At 36.6% G+C, this 5,911-nt stretch overlaps 1 protein-coding gene across 1 annotated transcript in view; it reads left to right on the top strand.

Moving 5' to 3' along the window:
* Positions 1-1,409: 1,409 nt before the first annotated feature.
* Positions 1,410-5,911, top strand: part of USP34 (ubiquitin specific peptidase 34) — a 307,094-nt gene continuing 302,592 nt past the window's right edge. The window contains 1 exon segment of the mRNA XM_006862984.1: positions 1,410-1,497. The gene's annotated coding sequence lies outside the window, so the exon portion shown is untranslated.

The raw sequence follows: 5,911 nt of genomic DNA on the forward strand, positions 1-5,911 counted from the left end.
TAAAGCATATAAAACTTAAAATTAGAGGTAGCTTCTAAAAATGGAAAAATTACATTATCTTTTCATTTACTTTTTCATGAACTGTTTTTGAAACCTCCTCATATTTACTGTCTGGTTCCTTACCAAAAAATTTGCTGACCCCTGATACTGTACCACCAAACATTTTAGATTAGAAGACTTATTTGATTCATTATCCACACTTTTATATAGTTTCTCTTCCAGATTTAACAATCTTTTGTAGTATTACGTATTACATATAAAATGCCAGTTTGTTAGTCGGGAAAGTTGATAAAAGAGAATTACACAGATGTTATAGACTTGAAAGAACAAAAAGAAAATCCAGAGATGATAACTGCAGGAAGCAGCCTTCTCCTGAGGAAGATTATTGTTGTTGTTAAGTGTTGTTGAGTTGGTTCCAACTCATAGTGACCCTGTATAGAGTTTCTGGGAGGCCTGATGTGGTGCTGTGGGTTAGTGTACTGGACTGCAATGTTGTCTTGAACCACAAGGTTGGCAGTTCAAGCTCAGCAGTCACTGCTTGGAAACCCTATACAAGGGTTACTGTAGGTTAAAACCGACTGAATAGCATTTAACAGCAGCAGCAGCATAGGTTTCCGAGGAGCAGCTGGTATGTTTGAACCACTTACTTACCTTGAGTTTCACATTGACGTTGTGGCCCAGTGCATTATCCTTTTAGTGCCATACCAGGACTCCTGGAAAACACTGTTGTTAAGTGCTGTTGAGTTGGAAACATTAGCTGGTGAAATAAAGCTAGAAAGTCTTCCTGGCTACCTTTAGTATTTAGAATTGTGGTGGTGGTGGTGTGCATTGCGTCGATTCTTGACTCAATAGGACCATTATAGGGTTTCTGAGGTGGTAAATTTTCATGGGAAAAGAAAGCCTCCTCTTTTTTCCATGGAGTGATTGGTAGGTTTGAACAGCTGGCCCTTGCTGGGAAATGAAAAATGTAGTTTGCAGAGCCCTACTCCTAACATCACAAAGTATAGGGCAGAAGGATGGATTTGGAGCTGACAAAATAATAGCTAGAATAACCACAAAGTATGTCTCCTCCCATTGCTCTGAAGTTACATTTGTTAATTTATTTATGCATGGAGGGGATTGTAACCATGACAAAGAAAGGACATATGATAGGATGAATGAAAAACTAATGTTCTGCCATATAAATGATCACATAATTCATAGTAAAACTTAAAAAAAAAAAAAGAATTTATTGCTAAAGCTCAAATTGGTCGTTAATGATATAAACTAAAAGGTTTTTTTTGGTGAAAATGAAAGAAATGTTTAGTTTGTAAACCTGGAATATATTTTGAAGAATGACTTTTAGTATTGGTTTAGTTACTACTTTAGTAATTTTTTTTTAAGATTCTTTTTTCTGGCTTTTATTTCAGTATCAGATATAGAAGGTGGTGATGGACTGCAGCTCAGAAAGGAACATACTCTCAAAATATTTGCTTATATCAATTCCTGGACACAAAGGTATGCATCTTTAAATACTTTGGAAACTAGCTTGTGAGTTGTATTTTAAATTGCTATTATTTGTTTTCAAATTTTCTTTCAGTATGTCGAATACCTTTAGTCATTAAGTGATAGGCTATCAATATCTATTATGTCTTCCTTTTTCCTTTCTTATTAGCCAATAGTTTTAGTTTTAAAACAGGAAGATATAGTTTGATCTATATCTTTAACTCCTCTTTTATTATCTTGGAATTATAGAAATTCTAAAAAAATTTTATCTTGCGAGATTTAGGACTAAGTCTATGTGGCAAAGCTAGAGGCCTGTAACAAAATTAATTTAAAATAAAAAAAGATCAGTATTGTTTTAGCGACTCCGGTTACCTTTCTGGAAATTTTTCCTTTCTGTTAATAATTATGTGCATGTGACTCATTTTTTAAAATATAGTGAGAATATATAGAGGGAATACAGTAGTTAATGTAAATAAACTTTGTAATGAGGAATCGCAATTTCTTCTTCTTGTGATTTTAGTTCGTTATGGCTAATAATTCTTTTCACTTGTATGTCTAGCCATTTTAAACTTCTCAGTCCTTCAGAAATTTTTAAGGGTGAGAAACGTTGTGAATATTGAACAATTAGCATATTAAATGCAGTGATACATAAACTAATGTTTTGAGGCACACAGTATAGCTGACCATAAGGAGTTCAGCAGAGTAGATTAATTTCAGAGAATATGTGCTATACAATATACAGGCAGTCCCAGGGTTACAAATGTACTACTTCCAGATAGCTCTTAATTGGCTTGTCATGACCTACAAACTGAACAGAACGGACCTGAATTTCTACAATTTACTTGATTCAATCACCAGAATGGGAAAAATGACAGGTCAAAGCCCTGGAATGAGAGACTCCAAAGAGGCATTAGTGAGCTCTTCCAGTAGCCTGATGTGTGACTTATTAACAGCACTAAGGAGAGCCACACAAATAAAAAGAAGTATGGTCTGCCATCTCTTTTTGAGTTAGGTGACACCATCTTTGGTGTCTTGCTTTAATTTTAAGTAAATTTGGGTTAACTTTGAAATGATTGGGCCAACCCTTCGTTGGCAACAAATTCTTCATCACAATAACCTTCACTTGATTCTTGTGTAGCTTTTTAAATCTTTGAAAAGGTGTTGGACCTTTTCTTGCACTAAAGTACGGCTAAACAAGAATCAGGTGTACTTGCTCAGACTGATAGATAAATTCTTAAAGAATTTGGAATGATCTTGTTAATAGCCCAGAGACTGATTTATTGTATCCTTTTTTATTTTATCAATAAAATGGTAGATATATTTGTTTTAATCAAGGTTACAGTTAAAACTTACATGCCATCCTTATTGATAACTGTTTTTTGAGTCTTCACCAGCTGAATTTCTTTTGAGTGTGTTGAGGTGTTGATCCTCCTTTGTTTATGGGGTTGTTGTTGTTAGGTGCCATCGAGTTGGCACCAACTCTTAGCGACCTTATGCACAGCAGAACGAAACAATGTCTGATCCTGGGCCAACCTCACTACTGTTGCCACACTTGAGTCCATTAATGCTGCCACCTGGCCAATCCATCTCTTTGGGGGTCTTCCTCTTTTTCTCTGACCCTCTATCGTACCAAACATGATATCCTTCTCCAGCGACTGTTCTCTCCTGACAATATGTCCAAAGTATGAGAGACAAAGTTTGGCCATCTGGGCCTCTAAGGGGCACTCTGGCTGCACTTACAAAACAGATCTGTTGGTTCTTTTGGCAGCTCACAGCATTTTAGTATTCTCCTCCCAACACCATAACTCAAAGGCATCAATTCTACGGTCTTCCTTACGCACTGTCCAGCTTTCGCAAGTATATGAGGTTATTGAAAATACCATGGCTTGAGTCATGCGCACTTTAGTCCTCAAGCTGACATCTTTGCTCTTCAACACTTTAAAAAGTGAAGGCAAATCTTGTGCAACAGATTTGTTTAATGCAATGTGTCCTCTGATCTCTTGACTGTTCCTTCCGTGAGTGTTGTTAGTTGATCTAAGAAGAATGAAGTCCTTGACTACTTTAATCTTTTCTCCATTGATAAGAATGTGATTTATTGGTTCAGTGGTGAGGATTTTTTTTTCTTGACATTGAGATGTAATCCATACCAAAGGCTGTGTGCTCTTTGATCTTCATCATTAAATGTTTTAAGTCCTCTTCACTTTCAGCAAGCAAGGTTGTATCATCTGCATATCACAGGTTGCTAATGAGTCTTCCTCCAGTCCTGAAGCCACGTCTTTTGTTCATAGAACCCAACTTCTGGGATTGTTTGCTCAGCATACAGGTTGAAAAAGTATGGTGAAAGAATACAACCTTGTTGCACACCTTTCTTAATTTTAAAACATTCAGTGTTCCCATGTTCTGTTCGAACAACTGCTTCTTGGTCTAGGTACAGATTCCTCATGAGTATAATTAAGTGTTCCAGAATACTCACACTTCTCAGTGTTGTCCATAGCTTGTCATGATCCACACAATCAAAGCTTTTGTGTAGTCAGTAAAGCACAGGTAAACATCTTTCTGATGTTTCTATGCTTTTAACCAAGATCCATTGGACTTCAGCAATGATACTATCTCTTGTTCCACGGCCTCTTCTGAATCTGGCTTGAACCTCTGGAAGTTCTCTGTCAATGTATGATTGTAGCCGTTTCTGTATTACCTTCAGCAAAACTTCACTTGCTTGAGATATCAAAGACATTGTCTGATGATTTCTGCATTCTGTTGGGTCACCTCTCTTTGGAATGGGCACAAATACGGAAGAGATAACCATCAACTTGTGGGGTAACATAGGTTAATGGAAATTTCATAATACATGAAATATATTAATGATTTAAAATGAACATTAGTAGTGATTTGCTGAGAAATAATCAGATCTGAGCCTTCATTTTGAATTTATGTTTTTGTACCTAATAAAACCTGAAACACTACTGACATGTATAGTAAAAGTGGGAATAATAAATCCATACCTTGTATAAAATAGAAATATAGACTATAGTTATATAAGTTAGAAATACACAGTGTAGTTCATGGGAAGGAGCTTAGCAACATCAGTCTACCTGAAGAGGATATTTGCTTACCTCTATAATTGCTTGCAAGGAACTCTGGTATCGTAGTGGTTACGAATTGGGCTGCTAACCTCTAAATCGGCAGTTCGAAACTACCACTGGTTCCGTGGGAGAAAGATGAGGCAGTCTGCTCCCATAAAGATTTACAGCTTTGGAAACCCTGTGTAGGGTCACTATGAGTCGGAACCAACTCCACATGGTACTTAACAACAACAACAATAATTGCTTGCTGCAAAAACAAATACTGAATACTTGTTTTTGCCTTACCCCTTTTTTCCCCTTAAAAATGAAAATCCTATTTGGGTTTCTTCCAGTTTGTGAAAACAGGTACTAAGGTAGATTTTTTGTAAAAGTGAAGTGGCATAAAGTGTGGCATAAAGTGAACTTTTGGAAAGTGGTGGAAAAGTAGTGGATAGCTGTATTAGGAATTCATAACTTAGAGTATACTGATGGTGATTATAATAGAAATTTTGGTATGTATAGCTTTAGACAGTAATTGATAAGAGTAATCAAACTGTTGAGAGCCCTGCTTTATGTTTTGCTTAAACTGAATACTAGTTAAGAGTGTGGCTTTGGAGCCAGATAGAAACAGGTTCCTTTCCTTTTTCATCACTTGTGAACTAGGAGATTGTGAGAAATTAGTTAATTTAAGAAGAATAAAGCTACTACTAACTTAGGTTGTGAAGAAATAATGTACCTGAATTAAGAGTGTAATAAACAACTTTTTAAATTTATTATAATAAATTGTGAAAATTTGTTATGGAAAATGAAACATGAATTGTAGGACACATAAGCTAAAGCATGAAAAGCCAAACTAGAAAACAGTGTGTAACATTTGTAATTCTGTACACTTGTCAATAAGTACTAATAGTTTTAGCTGATTAAAGTAAAATGCAGAGTAACTTGATGGGCAAATGATTAATGTGTTCGACTATTAACCAAAAGGTTGAAAGTTTATGACTTTCCAGAGGCATCTTAGAAGAAAGGCCTGGCAATCTACTTTGTGTTTTAAATTGTGAATTGAGTGATAGTTTGCATGGCAGAACATCAGCTTTAGCTTTATATTCATCCTATCATCATTTCGTTTCATTGCAGTGATGATTACAATGCCCTTCATGCATTACCAAACAACCTAAGAGTATACCCTGCAAGCCTGCCCTCCGGCTGTCAGCACACAGCCTCTCTCCTTCCCTGAGTCCGGAGGCCCTAGCCGCTCCATCTGTCCACGTCATCATCTCCGTCTCCATCTCTGGTGTCACTGCATATCTGGATAGGGTCCCACAGTCCGCTCTTCTCCGTTGATGGTCCCAGGGTCCTCCGCTCCT

The sequence above is a fragment of the Chrysochloris asiatica genome, unplaced genomic scaffold, assembly GCF_000296735.1.
Source record: "Chrysochloris asiatica unplaced genomic scaffold, ChrAsi1.0 scaffold00052, whole genome shotgun sequence".
NCBI classification, from domain to species: Eukaryota; Metazoa; Chordata; class Mammalia; order Afrosoricida; family Chrysochloridae; genus Chrysochloris; species Chrysochloris asiatica.